This window comes from Malaclemys terrapin, chromosome 1, assembly GCF_027887155.1.
Source record: "Malaclemys terrapin pileata isolate rMalTer1 chromosome 1, rMalTer1.hap1, whole genome shotgun sequence".
Lineage (NCBI taxonomy): Eukaryota > Metazoa > Chordata > Testudines > Emydidae > Malaclemys > Malaclemys terrapin.
In genome coordinates, this window is record NC_071505.1 from 341,293,628 (window position 1) to 341,311,956 (window position 18,329).

An 18,329-nucleotide genomic window follows, 5' to 3' on the forward strand; every position below is an offset into this window, starting at 1 on the left:
GCAGGAAGAACTGGAAGTGCTAATAAATAAATACAACTATGACATTGTTGGCATCACTGAAACTTGGTGGGATAATACACATGATTGGAATGTTGGTGTGGATGGGTACAGCTTGCTCAGGAAGGATAGACAGGGGAAAAAGGGAGGAGGTGTTGCCTTATATATTAAAAATGTACACACTTGGACTGAGGTAGAGATGGACATAGGAGACGGAAGTGTTGAGAGTCTCTGGGTTAGGCTTAAAGGGGCAAAAAACAAGGGAGATGTCATGCTAGGCGTCTACTACAGGCCACCTAACCAGGTGGAAGAGGTGGATGAGGCTTTTTTCAAGCAACTAACAAAATCATCCAAAGCCCAAGATTTGGTGGTGATGGGGGACTTCAACTATCCGGATATATGTTGGGAAAATAACACAGCGGGGAACAGACTATCCAACAAATTCTTGGACTGCATTGGAGACAACTTTTTATTTCAGAAGGTTGAAAAAGCTACTAGGGGGGAAGCTGTTCTAGACTTGATTTTAACAAATAGGGAGGAACTCGTTGAGAATGTGAAAGTAGAAGGCAGCCTGGGTGAAAGTGATCATGAAATCATAGACTTTGCAATTCTAAGGAAGGGTAGAAGGGAGAACAGCAAAATAGAGACAATGGATTTCAGGAAGGCAGATTTTGGGAAGCTCAGAGAGCTGATAGGTAAGGTCCCATGGGAATCAAGACTGAGGGGAAAAACAACTGAGGAGAGTTGGCAGTTTTTCAAAGGGACACTATTAAGGGCCCAAAAGCAAGCTATTCCGCTGGTTAGGAAAGATAGAAAATGTGGCAAAAGACCACCTTGGCTTAACCACGAGATCTTGCACGATCTAAAAAATAAAAAGGAGTCATATAAAAAATGGAAACTAGGACAGATTACAAAGGATGAATATAGGCAAACAACACAGGAATGCAGGGGCAAGATTAGAAAGGCAAAGGCACAAAATGAGCTCAAACTAGCTACGGGAATAAAAGGAAACAAGAAGACTTTTTATCAATACATTAGAAGCAAGAGGAAGACCAAAGACAGGGTAGGCCCACTGCTTAGTGAAGAGGGAGAAACAGTAACAGGAAACTTGGAAATGGCAGAGATGCTTAATGACTTCTTTGTTTCGGTCTTCACCGAGAAGTCTGAAGGAATGCCTAACATAGTGAATGCTAATGGGAAGGGGGTAGGTTTAGCGGATAAAATAAAAAAAGAACAAGTTAAACATCACTTAGAAAAGTTAGATGCCTGCAAGTCACCCGGGCCTGATGAAATGCATCCTAGAATACTCAAGGAGCTAATAGAGGAGGTATCTGAGCCTCTAGCTATTATCTTTGGAAAGTCATGGGAGACGGGAGAGATTCCAGAAGACTGGAAAAGGGCAAATATGGTGCCCATCTATAAAAAGGGAAATAAAAACAACCCAGGTAACTACAGACCAGTTAGTTTAACTTCTGTGCCAGGGAAGATAATGGAGCAAGTAATTAAGGAAATCATCTGCCAACACTTGGAAGGTGGTAAGGTGATAGGGAATAGCCAGCATGGATTTGTGAAGAACAAATCATGTCAAACCAATCTGATAGCTTTCTTTGATAGGATAACGAGCCTTGTGGATAAGGGTGAAGCGGTGGATGTGGTATACCTAGACTTTAGTAAGGCATTTGATACGGTCTCGCATGATATTCTTATCGATAAACTAGGCAAATACAAATTAGATGGGGCTACTATAAGGTGGGTGCATAACTGGCTGGATAATCGTACTCAGAGAGTTGTTATTAATGGTTCCCAATCCTGCTGGAAAGGCGTAACGAGTTGGGTACCGCAGGGGTCTGTTTTGGGACCGGCTCTGTTCAATATCTTCATCAACGACTTAGATATTGGCATAGAAAGTACGCTTATTAAGTTTGCGGATGATACCAAACTGGGAGGGATTGCAACTACTTTGGAGGACAGGGTCATAATTCAAACTGATCTGGACAAATTGGAGAAATGGTCTGAGTTAAACAGGATGAAGTTTAACAAAGACAAATGCAAAGTGCTCCACTTAGGAAGGAAAAATCAATTTCACACATACAGAATGGGAAAAGACTGTCTAGGAAGGAGTACGGCAGAAAGGGATCTAGGGGTTATAGTGGACCACAAGCTAAATATGAGTCAACAGTGTGATGCTGTTGCAAAAAAAGCAAACATGATTCTGGGATGCATTAACAGGTGTGTTGTGAGCAAGACACGAGAAGTCATTCTTCCGCTCTACTCTGCTCTGGTTAGGCCTCAGCTGGAGTACTGTGTCCAATTCTGGGCGCCGCATTTTAAAAAAGATGTGGAGAAACTGGAAAGGGTCCAAAGAAGAGCAACAAGAATGATTAAAGGTCTTGAGAACATGACCTATGAAGGAAGGCTGAAAGAATTGGGTTTGTTTAGTTTGGAAAAGAGAAGACTGAGAGGGGACATGATAGCAGTTTTCAGGTATATAAAAGGGTGTCATAAGGAGGAGGGAGAGAACTTGTTCACCTTAGCCTCTAAGGATAGAACCAGAAACAATGGGTTTAAACTGCAGCAAGGGAGGTCTAGGTTGGACATTAGGAAAAAGTTCCTAACTGTCAGGGTGGTTAAACACTGGAACAAATTGCCTAGGGAGGTTGTGGAATCTCCGTCTCTGGAGATATTTAAGAGTAGGTTAGATAAATGTCTATTAGGGATGGTCTAGGCAGTATTTGGTCCTGCCATGCGGGCAGGGGACTGGACTCGATGACCTCTCGAGGTCCCTTCCAGTCCTATAATCTATGAATCTATAAAGAGGTTCCCAATCATATTAAATGGGAAATTGATAATTATTACTAATAAAAACTAAGCATGGGTGCTTTTCATCTTCAAAGCACTTAATAAATATTAAATAATCAATCACCGTAACAATCCTATCGTACAGATGGGGAAAAACGTGACACAGATAGGTTAAGTGATGTACTCAAAGCCCAGGAGAGTTCAGCGTCAGAGCCAATATTAGGCTCCTCCTAACTCCTGTGCTCAGCCCTCGCTACTCTCTATTATTATCCAGCCTGGGCCGAGAAAGCAAATGATCCAACCAACGGGCCAAATTTGGTGATTAATCCTGGTCACATGCCACCTGAGGCACGTTGCGCATACACTAAGAACTAGCACTGTACAAAACTCAGAAGTGTTCTAGGTGCATAACAGAGCAAAGAGAAGAGGTATGGACCCTGCCTCCAAAAGAGTATGCTCTAATTTCATAAATGATGCAGTGAGAGGTACAAATAACAGAGGAGAATGGAGACACAGGATGGAGTAATTTGATCATGTAGTTACTCACAGATGATATGTACAAACCGTGAGTTACAAGGACTTTTTGTTGTTTTGTTTTAGATGGTAAGTCAGCCAACACAGTTTAGTTTGACAAACTGAAACAAAATTCATTTCAATTTTCTCGACAGAAAATTCCACCGCAAGTTAACCTTCCACGTGGAAAATTTCAATTTCACACAGGGCCTAAGGTGAGTAGAGCATGTGTCTTACACATTTTATTTAGTTAATAAACCAGACTATTGTTTATATTACCATGTAACCCCATTCTCCTTCTCCCTCCCCTCCCCCCAATATCTTAATGGACTGGGAAGCTTGCCTGCCCCCTATCTTTGCTCCACAGATGGAAAGAAAAACAGAACATGAAAGTTTTAAGCAAGTAAGAGACACTGCAGTTTAAATACACTCAAAAATAATCCACTAAAGCATTGGTTCCCAGAACTGTGGGCTGTAGACCACTAGTAGAGCATGAAAAGCTGACAGGTCACATGTTACTGGCTCTCCTCATTTCCAACTGAGAGAGAGGGGTGATCAGAGACAGGGGCGGCTTTATGTATTTTGCTGCCCCAAGCATGGCAGTGAGGCAGCCTTCAGCAGCATGCCTGCAGGAGGTCTGCTGGTAACATGAATTTGACGGCATGCCTGTGGGAGGTCCGCCGGTCCCGCACCTTCGGCGTACTCGCTGCCGAATTGCCGCCGAAGCCGCGGGACCAGCGGACCTACCGCAGGCATGCCGCCGAAGGCAGCCTGACTGCCGCCCTCACGGCGACCGGCAGGCCGCCCCCCGTGGCTTGCCGCCCCAGGCACGCGCTTGGTGCACTGGTGCCTGGAGCTGCCCCTGGTCAGAGAGATGAATGAAGAGCGGAAGTCACTAGCATGATTAATTTTTTTCCAAAAATGAAAATACTCTTATCATATTAAGCTAAACAGTCTCTCTAAGATGTGGTTCACACCCTGGAAAGGTACAGAAACCACCATATTAAAGGAAAATCAGCACTTTGGGTATCATTACAAAACACATAAGCATGTATGTAACTTTACACATGAAAAGTCCTAATAACTTCAATTAATTGATTGCCCTTGCATGTAAATCTAAACATACAGATATGTGTTTGCAGGTTTAGGACTTAGAAACAGTCATGCTGCTCTTTAGTTTAAAATGCTAAAGACAATGTGATACCCACATGAACCCAGCAAGTAAAAGATGAAATTCTGCTGATCCTCTGTGTTGAATGCTATTTTCAAATAAATACAACCAAGACACTATTTTTTTTTAAAAGCAATGTTTATTTAAAAAAATAATATGCTCAACTGTGAAAAGAAGAGTGTATTAGTTAAATTCACAAATCTGTCACTCACTTTTGCTTAGGTTTGAATGATGCCACAGCCTCCATACAGAGAGCTACAATGCCTTTCATTTTAGCCATGATGAATATCGTATTTTCTCCCCAAAGTCTCTTTGATGTTATGACTCCCAAATTGATGAAAAATTATACAAGATTATAAAAGATTTAATTTATTACACAATAGCTTAATTTCACATTAATCCCTACCACCAGAAACCAATTTCAAAGTTAAATGAGTCTGAGGATTTTTTAAAATGTCATCCACAGTCAAGTTTACCCCAACTCTTCCACATGCACTGCCACTAGAGCTCTGACTGTGTCTACAAAATATTATAAATTATGCCTTGCACGACCATTCAGAATTTTATATTTCTGTGCCAGTGTATCTATGAAGGGAAAAGTTTAATTAAAGCCAAAGTGCATAATCTTTAAAATTAATGACATTTTGCAAAATAACATCTTAGTATTAGTGGGTCACTAAGTACCATAAATAAACAAATGTAGTTGAAAAACTTTGAATTTGGGGGTATGTTAACCCATTAATTGACACACGTCTTGTGGCTCCATTGCATATACACCAAATGTTACATTTCAGCACTTATGCAAACACCAAATCAAGCATTTGCTTTTGTCCAAATAGATGTATAACTATATACTGTCTGTTGCCACTTATGATTTGGCTATTCTTAGAAACCAAATCTGCAATTGTGCTTAACTTTAAGTCCCACTGTGAGACAAGTCATGAGCTTAAACTTAAGCACATGCAAAGTGTTTGCAAAATCAGGACTTTAGACGGTCAGATCTTCAGGGCAAAGACTGTTGTTTATATATTCTGTAAAGGGCCCAGTACACTTTAGGCAAATACAATACCTGATTTGCACATGCACATCTACTATTTGTGCATTTAACTTTCAAAATCTGGCCCTTAACCTGCAAACAAGTAGGGGTACTCGCAAAATCAGTACTTGGTCCTGCTAGTGAAGGCAGGGGACTTTCAGGGTCCCTTCCAGTTCTATGAAATAATATATGGAGATATACCTATTTGACCATAATAAAAATTCTCTCTGTATATATCACAATCTTTTTGCCTTAATTCTTCATGTCAGTTGAATTAAATGTTTGAAATGAATTCTGCCATATCACATCACATAAGTACACTACACACAACAGTGGTAATTTGAAAATATGGAATTGTGAACTCAATTTGATTCTAAATGAACAATTTCTATTCCTAAACAGCCTTAAAGGCACATTGTTAAATAGTATGTATTCCCAGACAAAAATTTGTTAATATAGAGTTAAGTTTGAGGGTCATATCAGTATCTTAAAGATAAAAAAAACATTACCAGGATATTGTAATTATCCCAAAAATCAAGCATTACAAACTCAAGAAATTCAGCATTACAATAAAGAAATGTACAATTAAGACATGTGCACAACTTTAACTCTGCCGTGTTGTGATGTCATGCAATACAATTATGATGAATTAAATTATACAGTTTAGTGTGGGTGGGCCCAAATTAAACTGATTTTCAAGTACACATTTCCCACCTCAGTTTCAGGAAGAGCGGACTATTGTGAGGAGCTGATGAATGGAGGCAGTGGCCATCTTTGCTAAAGGCAAACTGTGGCCTCAGTCCCTTAAGGACAATAGGAGACAGCAGTCATTTTGAATGGTGTGAGTTTCTCTGAAGTAGGCCATTATTCTTCAGCTTTTGCTAAAGCAATAGCTTTTGTTATGAAGAATAATGGGGAAAAAATTACCATTCAACCTACATAATTATTTAAAAATACAAACTATTTGCCGCATCCAATTTATTCAAGAGTCTTCTCTGACCATTTGTGTGTAAAAATACACCATGTAAAACTAGTTATCCTACCAACACATTTTTGCAGATATCCATCTAGCAGCAATATCAACTAATTCAATGTTGTGCCTTAGCAAAAATGTTGTGTTTTACAAGAATGGGAGTTTACTTTCTTCCCTGCCAACTGAGTACTACTTTTAGATGTCAGTGAGATATTCAGGGCCCGCTCCAGGCACCAGCTGACCAAGCACATGCTTGGGGCAGCACCTTGGAAGGGGCGGCCAATCTTGGGATGGCGGGGGGCGCTCGGGGTTTTTTTGTCTCAAGGTTTTTTGTTTGTTTGGTTTTGTTTCAGTGGCATGGCACGGGGGAGGGGGGGGAAGAGGGCCTGGCCCGGCGAAGTGCTCGGGGTTGGGGGGGACGGCCCGGCCCGGCGCTTGGGGGTTTGGGCGGCCCGGCACTCGGGGGGTTGGGCGGCGCAGCGTGGCACTGGGGGGTCGGGGGTTTGGGCACCGCAGCATGGCGCTCAGGGGTTTGGGCGGCGTGGCGCTGGGGGGGAGGGTGTTACGGCAGGGCAGCGCTCTTTTTTTTTCCCAGGGGTGGTAAAAAAGTTAGAGCTGGCCCTGGAGATATTACCACAATGTTGTTGTTGCAGTAGCTATTTAAAAAAAAAAAAAAAAAATCAAGAAATTTACCAAAGCAAATGGAATTTTACCGCTTGGCCTACCTAGTGTAGATATCTTGGTTTTGCAAGTTCTCTGTCAAAACGGTTGAGTTTACAAAAATATAAATCAGAGCATCATTAGGAAAAATTTCCTGACAATTTAACACAAATGCACTGCTTTATATGTTCCAAGTGGCACACAAACTTTAATTAAAGAAATTGCAGTCATCCCCCAACATAGTAAGCCTGAGACGGAATATGAGCAGCCAAAGTTTTCGAAGGTTTAGGGATTCAGTTAAAAAGCATATTAAATCATTTGTATATAATAATGAAAGCACAGCTCTAAATGTAATGGGAATCATTGGGACTGCTAAAGGAATTGGGAATTTTGATAATAAAAGCATTGCCAAGAGAGAACTGGGGCCAGTCATGTTTTAAACGCTAAATTTTTCTTTGCCACTTGGAATCTTATGGTCATCTGGGTAGACTTCTTCCAAGCAACTAGGTGGACTGAAAGCTTTGCCTCTCATGAGCCAAGGAAACAAGGGCAGATATCCCAGGTTAGGCTGCAGCTGCTAAACTAATAAGGGAAAATAACATATTTGTAGAGCCAGTGATTCAGAATCCATTGAATCAGTTCTCTCTCTCCTGGGGAGAAAATTAATAAGAGGAAATCCTTACATTGACTGAGACAGGATATTGGACTAGATAGACTGACAATCCAGCATGGCAATTCCTATATTCCTTAAACCCCTGTAAGGCAGGAGAGTAGTATTAACTCCATTGCACAAGTGAGGCTGAGAGGTTTAATCTGTGGACCATCTTTACCCTCAGCATAGAAGGAAACAGACTTTAAAGCCAAATAACCCCAAAGAATATTGAATACAAGTTTTAAAAAAGGGGTTTGGGTACTCCTGTGAAGAATAACTATTATATATTACAGCCATCCATAACTGAAATGGCTGGTAATACTGGTATCATCACATGACAACAGAATGTCATGCAAGAGACTGGCTCTGAAAAATCAAGCCCCATAAACTTTGGAAAATGTGAACTATAGATAGCAGGAAAACAATTCAGTACTTATAATATTCCTACATACTGTAGCTAAGCAGAAGCCAACTTGCAGAATTTAATATGGATTAAATACAGAATGAGTGTTTACATACTAAAGGGAGAAATGCATCTATCTACCAATCACTGCAACATCTAACTCGCCCCTCCACAGGTGCTCCTAACGGATTCTAAAGGAGCTGCACCTACTTATATCAGGATGAGTTCAGCCCAATGTTCCTTAAAGGCATTCCAAAAAGCAATGAAATAAACTCCATCTAGACCTTCAGAACAGATGGCCTTTCCAGCATAGCCAGTTTAAATGGGTTTAGTGTTATTTACTTAAGAAAATATGATTCTCATATCAAAATACACTTTTTAAAAAAGATAATGTTTTAACTTCTCTCTCTTTACCTCACAAGTAAAGCATCCAAAAGATTCCCCTCCCCCTTTTATCTAGGAATTATTGATTTCTTCAAGTACATTAAGATAGAATCTGATACTTATTTTTCTATTTAAAGTATATTGTAAATGAAGAGATTTAAATGTATAATGTATTTAAATAGGATGTTGCATGTGTGTTAAGTATAAATAACACCCAGTAATATATCATGTAGTACATACAGCTATAATAAAGCAATATTGCCTATATTCAGATTTCAAACAACCTAGAGACAAGCTTTTCCTTTTAATGTAGCTGGAGGCTATATAAAGGTAATTAGAAAGCTTTCCAAGAATGGCACTTTAATTTCACCCTAAGGCAATCTGTTTGCCACAGGCAAGCAATTAACTGGATGTGTACCTTTAGCATTTAACCGTTTTATAGAGGGAGAGCAGGTTTTCCCAAGCTAGCATGACATTATGCTGGCTGCATACAAAACTGTAAGTACTGTAGTCTGTAGAACTGCATGAGTGAGTGAGGTCCTTTGTCACATCTTGGATTAAGCTACCAATGAAATTCACTGGTCTCATATCAGCTCTTTGTTCATGCTAGTCATTATATAAAAAGCAGCCATTTAAAAAGAAAGCTATGGCTCAAGTTTGTATTTTACTTGATTTTTATCTATTAAGAAAAGCAAAATACAAACATATAGAAATAACAGAAAATAGTGTTGCGAAATATGCATTAAAGTAATAATAAAAATAAAGAAAAAATAAAAATAGTATTTAATGACATCAAACAATAGCTTCATTTTGTTGATCATGCTATGCTGGTGTCATCCATTTACTACTAGTCTTTAGAACAAACAGTATCAAGTTAAGAATTCAGAATTATTATAGAATCACAGAAATTAAGGGCTGGAAGGACCTTCCCTGACAGGTCTTTGTCCAACCTGTTCTTAAAAACCTCCAATGATGTTGATTCCACAACCTCCCTTGGAACTGTCTATTCTAGTGCATAACTACCCCATAGTTCGAATGTTTTTCCTAGTATCTAACCTAAATCTCCCTTGCTACAGATTAAGCCCATTACTTCTTGTCCTACGTTCAAGTGGTCATGGAGAAAAATTTCTCCCCTCTTTATAACAGACCTTAACATATTTGAAGATGTCTGAGGTCCCCCTTCCATCTTCTTTTCTCAGGACTAAACATGCCTAATTTTTTCAACCTCTCCTCACAGGTCAGGTTTTCTAAACCTTTCATCTAAACCTTTCATCATTTTTTATGCTCTCCTCCGGACTCTTTCCAATTTGTCTGTATCTTTCTTAAAGTGTGGCACCCAGAACTGGATACAGTACTACAGCTGAGGCCTCACCAGTGCCAAGTAGAGCCGGACAATTACCTCCTCTTATGTTGGTCTTAATTGTATTTCCAAGAACAGGAAAGGGAAAATGAATCAATGTTTAAATATTTAAAACAGCCTGATTATGTTATAGGAGAGTGAAAAATCAGGACTGTGGATCAAAACATCTTCCACGTAGCAATGCAGAGGAATAATGCTAGACCACCAGGCTGGCCTACTTATCAGCATTTTTTATGTTTCTCTACCCTCTCTCTTTTTCCTTTAACCGCCGTTAGTACACCAGCACTCATCCTATAGCTATGCTTTCTAAATCTGTTGGTCAGCTGACCCAGAACTTGTAATCTTCTTCTGTAGAATTGTGTTGGACACAAATGCTAATCTCCTGGTTTATTCACTGTTGCCATCTTATTTAGAAAATCTTTTGCAGACACTGGGTGGAAAAAAGCAATTCTGTCTCATGTCTTTTTTGCTATGTCTTGCTGCAAGTATTTAGCAAAAGAGGAGGCATGCAAAAATATTCACTGAGTTGTGGTCCTCCCTTGCACCATATTCTTTCATATTTGAGCTGATATCATTGAATGAGTTCAGTTTCCTTTGTCTGCCTTCCCTGTTGTATCAGTGTCTGCATTTTGTACAGCCTGCTTGTTTCCATGGGATGGCTGCTTTGTAGTCTATGTGAAATGAGTTAATGATCTCAGTCTGAATCCTAGTGGATAGATGTCCACATCCACAACTGGCATTAATGGCCCCCGTGCTGCCTGCCTGAGAGGGAGATAACTGAATGAAGAACGGATTCTGAATTTAAGAGTGGATCCTTCCATGTCAGAGTTGAGGCACATTGACTGAAGCTGCAGAGCTGACACCCAGAGGTCTTCAGTTTCCAAGGTTGTCAATCTAGCACCTTTCACAAGCATTAAATTAACCCCTCCCCTGCCCCCCTAAAAATAAACAGAAAAGTAATTTTTCCTTTGCTTTAAAATGCACTGAAATATTCTGCCCTGAGAAAGTGTTGAACCTGTATCCAGAAACCCGTGGTAGAGATGATAAAATCCTTTGTGAATATTGCTTTATAATTCAAAATATTGATACATGGATCCCAATGTAGAGCTTTAGAGCATATATCAATCATATACTATACTAAGAAGATCTGCTGTTGAGAAAAGCATTTCACAACACTTACAAAAAAATCAATCAATAATACACTTCTGCCAGGCTGTTCAATCATTCATTTAAAAAGTCAAGGATGAGTCTGATCAAAATTTAGGGAGATAGAACTGCAGAGCTCGATCCTCTAAGATTTACTCACTACCCATGTGATGAAAGATTTGCAAGACTGGGCTTACAGTTATTCAAATATACACTGGCACTTTGTTCTTAAAAATTTAGCTCGCATGGAGTCAGGCAGGAGACCTCTATTGCTCTTTTCACTTGTTGCAGTGGTCCAAGTTTCTGTTCTTGATTAACTGCAAGATTAACCTGATTCCATTCAACAAAGGAGTTTTGTTCTCAATATCATAATTTTTGGCAAGATATAGTTTAGTCATTATAGCACATTCCTTTTTTTAACCTTCAGTATTGCTGATGTATAAGTCCCAGAAGCAGCTCCCAAATGTTATTGCTTCACATACCAACTTCCTAAAAATTGTTGTGAAGTGAATGAACGGAACATCAAGCTCATGCACCACCAATGGTGCATGTACCACTGTTTGGAAACCTCCACATGGTATAACTTGCATCGAGCCTATAACTTCTTGTAAGCATCCGTGGATTAAATTCTATCGCCTGGGTTATGTAGGAAGTCAGACTAGATTATTCTAATTGTCCCTTCTAGATTTAAAATCTATTTATCTGTGCATCTGGGAGGTCAAGTAATGCCTCCCAGCAGCTAAAGCAGCAAAACAGAACTGGCAGGCTCCTCAAAAGCTTGGTCATGCCCACTCTGCCAATTATTGGCAGGTCTGGTGCTCCCTAAGCTGGAAACGGTCTGAAGATGAATTGGTAAGGATCTCTGAGCCTTCATATCCAGAAGGTTACTATTTTTCCAGACCCAATCTGATTTATCTTCTGATTAGCTGTGTCAATAGTGCTTTGCCAAGTACAGATACTTCACCACCAATGCAAGAGATAGATTTTGCCATGAGGAAAAGATGTAGCCTTGAAGTCTGAAGAGTTCCTTTTAATCTTTCCAATGAAGAAAATTATCCTATTAGGACGTGGTAAGTTTCAATCATTTTCCAAACAGCCCTCAATGACTTTTGTTTGAAGGGGGTCTTGCTAAATTTATGAAAGTGTTTTAATTTGGTTCTGACTTTGTGCATAATACCCTTTTGTTTGAATTCTGGTTTCCACTGAAGCTTTAAGTAAGGCTTTCAAAGTCAGGCTTTAACTTCACAGAGGGTAGAGATCAGGTTTAAGGATCCCTTTCCCTGCAATGGAAGGTAATGTCACTAACTTTATTCTCTTAATTAGTTATTTGGAATGAGAACATAGTTGATAAATAACATGCAATTAAATATTCAATACACTCCCCAGTTATAAAGAAACACCCCTGGAGACTGGCCCAGCTGAAATCAAAAAGTGTCACCTTTTTGCTGAAAAGTGAGGTATGGTGGCTTTGAAAAACTGTTGTGATTCTGTTGTACTCTAACACTTTGGAAAGACTGGTTTTATCACGATGGTACTGCGATTAATTCATGTGTACATGAATAAATTATGCCCAAAGGCAGGACTTCATATGGATACAAAAACTGTACCTGTTTTATGGGCAAGGGGAAACTGAGGCAAGCATACCGGTTGTGCCGTGGCCTGTCTTAGGGTGGCACTCGAGGCAGAGGCTGCCTTGCTATAGATAAATCAATCAGTGTTTAGGAAGTGCACAGACACTGTTCTATTTTCCGGTTCTTATACTTTACCCATCACCATGGTAATCCAATGCCTCTGGTGATGGGGACCATTTAAGTACAGACAGTACATCACTTTCAGGCACAGCGGACACTAGGCCAAGGTATGGATAAGTGCATGCAAATCCAAGCAACACATTTCCAAAAAGAGGTTGCATATTTTTTTCTGGGGGAGGGATAGCTCAGTGGTTTGAGCATTGGCTTGCTAAACCCAGGCTTGTGAGTTCAATCCTTGAGGGGGCCATTTAGGGATCTGGGGCAACAATCTGTATGGGATTGGTCCTGCTTTGAGCAAGGGGTTGGACTAGAAGACCTCTTGAGGTGCCTTCCAACCCTGATATTCTATGAAGTTAAAGACACTATTGGGAAAGGTAACCCTCTTAATGAATATGACCAAAGATAGCATTGCACCTTAGGAACTAACAAACCTATGGAAGCTGCAGAAATAACTTTAACAGTGCTGGAGGAAAGAGTGACCAGACTTCTAGGTCTGATCTTCAACGCAAAAGATTAATTTCCACTCTACAGGAGGTTAACACACTGCCTGACTGGAACAGGTCTTGCCTTTAGATGTGATGTGGGACTTCACCTCTCTAACGAAAGCACAGATTCTTCTAATAACAACAGCCCTGTTTTGTTCAGCAACATGCAAAGAATGAGAATAATATCTGATCTGGATCAGCCACTAATTCTATCAAACAAAATTCACAGCCCAGACAGCAAATTTATGCCAAACTCCTGCACCTCTGGTATGGGACAAATAATTAATCTTGGATAAAAAGTCCATCTGACCCATATGAGAACAAAGAGGAAACAACATGAAAAAAACAAAGCTATTGCAGCCATCGCCCCAAAATTCTGGATTAGCAGTGAGGCTAATTTCAAGGATAGATTCCATGTCCTTTTCAATTCGTGAAATCAGCCATTAAGCAGGACCAATCTCTGAAGCACTAATATCAAGATCTAAGGGACAAGCACTATACGGACTGTGCACCTAATTTGCCCAACTGTCCTCAAATAAAATCTTAAGGGAGCGTATTCCCTTTGGGAACCCTAGCAAGATGCACAGGTGAACTAATGGTTTCCTTTGCGATAGGACGAAGGGGTGAACGAAACAGTGTGTGTTCCTCCAAGCCCCTCTCATATATGTGCACTTTGGGTCAAACCAAACTCAGGCCCACCAAGAAAAATTACAGCATCTCAACTATCAAATGTTTCTTTGAGCAAAGAATGGGACATATCACCAGAAAGTACTGTCAACCTCATTTATGCCAGCAGAGTTTGTAAGTTTCTTGCTCCCTATTTGGGTCATAGAGTTATTATACTCCATGGGATTTGCCATTAGAGCTCAGGAGCTACACAGCTGCATCCCGTAGAATTTACCAACACAATTTGTTTAACCAGCAGAGGAAGCTATAATAGAACATGTGACCACTACAGTACTCCAGTAGGTTTTACAAGAAACAATTTATTTTTCTTCCACGGTGGTTTGTTGCTTGAGTTAATCTTTAGGCCCATCACATTTCATTTCAACCATATTTTCTCCACCTGTTACTGAGCCCTCAGCCAACAAGACTTACTTTGCGGGATGGGTATCCTCTTTATATTTTCTTCCCTTGCTGTCCCCCCACAGAAGATGTCCTGAGTGAGTCAGACATCTATCCATGACACCTATCAACAGTAATCCACTCTAAGATGTGTACACATTTATACCACCTGATGTTTCTCTTTGTCTGTAATATCTTATCACTAGGAGAAGGAGTTACATCCCTCAGAATGGACAGTAGCATCTGCAGCTGTTTTTTCAGAAAGCCTCCAGAGCGTCTGTTGAATTTAAAACTCGTGTGTTTAAGAAGTTGATCACGGTGTTTGTCTCCATGCGAAAAATGGATGTTTCATTCAGAGGTCTATCAACAAATATCATTTTTTATTGTTTCCTGAAGTGCCCAAAAGTGCATTAAGCACCACACAATACAGACAAAAGGGTACGAACTCTGCCCCAAAGAGGTGAGAACATACAAGACATAACAAGGGGTAAGAGACTTCAGACTAGACTCACTGTCTACAACAGCAGGAGAGTAGCAAGCCTTCCTTATACCTCCAGGTGGATCATCTGGATTTTAGGTCCAGACACACAGCAGTAAGGAACTGCCTGCTTACTTCCACTCTGAAGCAAGTGGGCAGTGAATTGGCAGAGCCTTCACTCCATCCCATTACTAGCTAGCCAGAGTAGCTGAGCTAACAGAAGATGGGTAGCAGTTTACTGCTGGTGCAGACACCCCACTCCTCCACTGACTGCCATTCTCCTGCCCAAAGCGAACATCATTTGCAGAGTGGATGTGAACAGGGACAATCTGGTAAGTAGAGAAGTGCAGAGTTATACAGGGAAGTACTCCATGGTCCTACGTTTGAACTCCCGACAAGGAGTCCTTTAATTCAAACGGAGATAACCTCAGAACAACTATCAACACTTGGCCCTGTCTGCTAATTTTACTATCTTGTTTACTTGCAGCTACTCAGCTGTTTGGGCTGGATGAGCAGTAGGAATACAAGAAAACAGATGGCTCTATTTGGCAGCTTCTTCAAAAGTGTCGTTTTGAGGCTAGCCAGTCATAAAACGACTAAATAATTCCAGTTTAATTACTTTTAGAAGACCTTCAATAAACTGAAAGTACTTTAAAGTACTCAGGATGCAATATACAGGAAAGCCAGGCTGAGTGCACTGATTCAGCTATCGTCATATTTTAACTTTGACAGAAGAATCTGAATTATTCTTTCTTAATTCAATTTCTTGTAAACACAGAAGAGATACAGCATGTGACAAACAGGAAATGTCTAACTCACACTACACAGGGTGCCCAACTTCTCTCTACCTTTTTACTAAATCATCCTGAAGTATTTTACAGAGTTAGAGCAAGACTTCCACTCATCTCTGAAACGCAGCCACCTTGGGGGCAGAATGTGGTAACTATTTAGTAGCAATACTCCACAGGAGTTTAGGTCAAGTGCTGAAGAAAAACACTGTGTATCCAGATGAAAGTTTAACGTACAGTTTGATTCTGAAAGGTGACTTTAAAATGGTGTTGGCAACTCCGTTTATGGTCTCCTTAATTTCACCTTGAAGTGGAAGCTTAAAGATACGAACACCAGAATTACGAACTGACGGTCAACCGGACACCATGTGAAACTTGAAGTAACCAATCAGACAGCAGCAGCAGCGACAAAAAAAAAAGCAAGTACTGTATTGTGCCTATATTGCATCTTAAAGGTAGGCCCATCTGGGCTACCTGTCCCCACCCCATCCCCACTTGTGGGGCAGCCACTTACAGCAAGACACTGGGGCTGCCAACCCAAGGCAGCCAGAGTCAGCAGAACTGGAGCAGCTCTGGGGTCCGCACCACTTTCATCCCTCCCCCCTCCAGGAGGAGGACGACTGACCAACGTGCTGTTTTTATCCCTCCTCCCCTGCCCAGAGGGGGACAAGCTCGGAAACTCATGCCAGGGCAGAGTAGGGAGCTCATCTGCTGCTGAATCCTGGCCTGGAGTGTCAGCTGCTGGATCTGGAGCCCAAACTGCGCTTTGTTCAGAATTACGAACAAATCAGAGTTACGGACAACCGCCATTCCCGAGGTGTCCGTAACTCTGAGGTGCTATTGTAAGTACGCTCAAATGTGTGAAGAAAGATTTTCTGTCAGTGCCACAAACTCAGACTAGAATCTGAAAGTCAAGCTGGATTCTTGCCTTCTCATACATTCACTAACAGTAAATAAAGATTCTGTCGGCCAATTTATGCTCTTAATGCCATCAATCACTGTGCAGAGGGGTGACCAATTGGAACTTAGCAAACAATTCTGTTGAGGATGTATAAGGTGGAACAGATTCCAACTCTTTCTCCCATAATCGGGATAGTTCTGTAGGATTAACACGGGCAAAAAACTTATTTTAGTCACTACAGTCAGCAAGAATAACTTGGAGACACATGGTGCTGGTCTGTTGAGTAAAAGTGACATGTTTATATAGTCACTTTTCAGAGTCAAACAACAACATAAGGGGCGGCAGGATGCCGTTAACCCCATTGCAATTTGGCCTGCAACAGGGACAAGTGATTCAAACGTCAATTTTACATCTCACGCAAGGTACCACCTCCAGCAGCACAGTGTTCCCTAGCACTCTGTGGTATTGAGTCAATGCAGATTTGAAAGAAGCACGCTGCCTGATAGCACCACTTCATGCACCACCTGGATTTCCCCCTGGAAGTCTCCCTACACATGGGAGTAGTTGTTCTGAACTCCATGTGGAACTCCCTGCAGGATCAGAGCCCAATTGAACTCAGTCTGGCTACTCACATGCTTAAAAATAAGCAGGTGTTGAAGTGTTGTGGTGGATTGGGCCACAGTGCTCATGACCCTTCAGAATAAAACAATACTCATTTTTTTAAAAAAATAATTAATGGAAATTTGAGAGAATTTGAACAATTAACCCGAGTTTTAACATGTTCCAGATTTAAATTATTTGACTGAACATTTGAGTAAGAAGAGCTGCTCTGAGCTGAATAGGAAAGAACATACCTTTCACCTACTGCCATGTAAATTCCAATGTCCGATTTTAAGCCAAAAATTAAAATTCAAAGCTTCAATAATATGAAACATTTGCAATTCTAATCTGGCTTTTTTCCCCTTTATGTTCAGTGAATGCATGTCTACAATTTTAAAAAACAACAACATACACAACTATCCAGTCTCACTTGTTCATTTACCCATCTGTGTAATGAGACTGCAAGCCCAGCAATCAATTTCAAAGTCACTGCTTCTAGTTGCAACCAACAAACAAGAGCCTGGCCATGTGTGTTTTGCAGCTAGGACTAATCTTACCATTGCATTTCATTTTAATTACATGTATGCTTAATTTTTTTCCCAGTGAATCTTTTCAGAAAACTAGTAAATACCTTCTGTAGTATTCTGGGATTGATTCTGAAACCAGAATATCGTAGAATGTGGTTAATTTGGTGGGGGGCAGGGGGAGCAACAAAAAGAAAAACGAATCATCAGATCCTATATTTAGTCTATGAATGATAAAAAACAACAAGTACCAAGCCATCACTAATAAAACAATAATTAGCATAGACAAATTTATTCCTCATTTCAAAATGGAAAGAAAACTGCCTATAGAGATTATGTATGCATTTACATAAATGGCTAGAGGGATGCTTACAATTTAATATTATAAGTTAATTTCCAAAAGTGTAAACCCCTTTAATTTTGTTATGGTACATGGGATCACAATGTTCTCTATATCATATCCAATATGAAGATGTTGCAATATATTTAATGCAGAACAAGAGAAAAATGGATTCCTCAATTGGCACTTTATTATTCACAGTTAGATTTTGTTAGCAAGATGTGTTAAATATTACATTTGTGTAAAACAGTGAAAAAGAAATATAATTTATGTATGTATTTTTGCATTATTCCAATTTGAGTC

The 18,329-nt window shown here is 40.3% G+C and overlaps 1 protein-coding gene across 5 annotated transcripts in view; it reads right to left on the reverse strand.

Annotated features, from left to right (window-relative positions):
• Positions 1–18,329, reverse strand: part of FAM168A (family with sequence similarity 168 member A) — a 343,581-nt gene that overhangs the window by 219,547 nt on the left and 105,705 nt on the right. The gene's annotated exons all lie outside the window — the stretch shown is intronic.